The sequence below is a fragment of the Humulus lupulus genome, chromosome 6 (assembly GCF_963169125.1).
Source record: "Humulus lupulus chromosome 6, drHumLupu1.1, whole genome shotgun sequence".
NCBI lineage: Eukaryota > Viridiplantae > Streptophyta > Magnoliopsida > Rosales > Cannabaceae > Humulus > Humulus lupulus.
Window position 1 is genome coordinate 98,072,673 of NC_084798.1, and position 1,531 is coordinate 98,074,203.

Consider the following 1,531-nt stretch of genomic DNA (forward strand, 5'->3'; position numbering starts at 1 on the left):
TTAGCTAATTGTTTAGTAGTATTATAGTATGTTTAGTGTTATCTTTGTTACCATGGATTTTTGGTTCAGACCGGGAATTATTTGGACACTCGTAGTAGTACTTATAGATTTTCTAAGTTTAACCTATAGTTTAAGAATATTAAGTATAACCTAAGGTTTGATTAATGTGACTGATATTAAGGATTATATTTATTATATTATAAGGTTTAGACATCAACCAATAGGATTTTAAGCACATGTTATGAATGGTAATTAAGGATTTAGTATTTTGGAGGATTAAATTAAATAAGGGTAAAGTTTGAATGATATAGGGTCAGTCAGCAGCTTTGAATACGTTGAAGGCTTAGTCAAGGCTGTTTACTCCATTCAAACTTAGCTAAAAATGTGTAATTTCGTGTTTAAATATTCAGCGTGTGCCGATATATCGCAACTATAGGGGGCGATATATCGCAGGACGTAGATACGGAAAACATGAGACGATGCACGGTCGCCTCGGGCATACTGGCCCAGGCGATATATCGCCTACAGGGGGCGATATATCGCCTCCTTCAGCATGAATTCAAACTCTTTTGAATTCATTTCCTTTCAGCCATTCAAACTCCTTCAACAGTCCATCATCTTTTGAACGAGTCTTCAGCCTCTGCTGAACGATTATTCAAATGATTTTCACCTAAAAAGCCATTATTTTTATTCAAGTAAAATCAAGATATTTTCATTCCCAAACTCTATAAATAGGACCTAGTACCCAGCCATTATTCACCATTTGCTCTAAGTTCAGAAGCTGCTAGTGTTAAGTGAGTGTGAGAGTGTAAACACCTGGTTTGGGGAAAAACTATAAGCTTAAACATCATAAGCTTATCAAACACTTTGGGAAGTGAGTTCTATAGTATTTCGGTGGAGGTTAGATTGATCTTGCAAATCTTTGAGGTAAACCCGAAACTCTACTTCATTTATTTCATGTTATTTCCTTTCTCAAAACCTTCTACTCAGTCCCCTAACCTCATTCTTATTTTGGTTAGGGAATCCAAGTTCTTAAGCATATAAGTCGGTAAGTATGTTTTTTTATGGTTTAGTCTTTCCATCCTTCTCATTTCTTCTTCTTCTTTCAACTCACTCTTGTTCATTATGGTTTTAGGAGTGTTCCAAAAAGTCCCAACTCAGTCCATTTTATCCCGGTAACTTTGGTAAGGAAAATAGGCTAGAATCAATATGTTATGTGCTTATGTTATCTATATGTTTTATGTTATTAATGTGTTATGATATGTATATGTGTATGTTTGTAGGCTTGGGCATATGACCCATATGACTAACAAGACCCCAAAAGGGTTATGGGCATATGACCTACTTAGCTAGTAGGACCCCACTAATCCCATGGGCATATGCTTGTTTAGTCTATGGGACCCCAAGTAATAATGGCCATTATAATAAGTGTATGTTATATGTATTATGTTAAGTCTTTATGTTCCTTATGAAATTATGTATATGACTATGTGTTAGATTTTCCTTGCTGGGCATTAGGCTCATTCCTTTT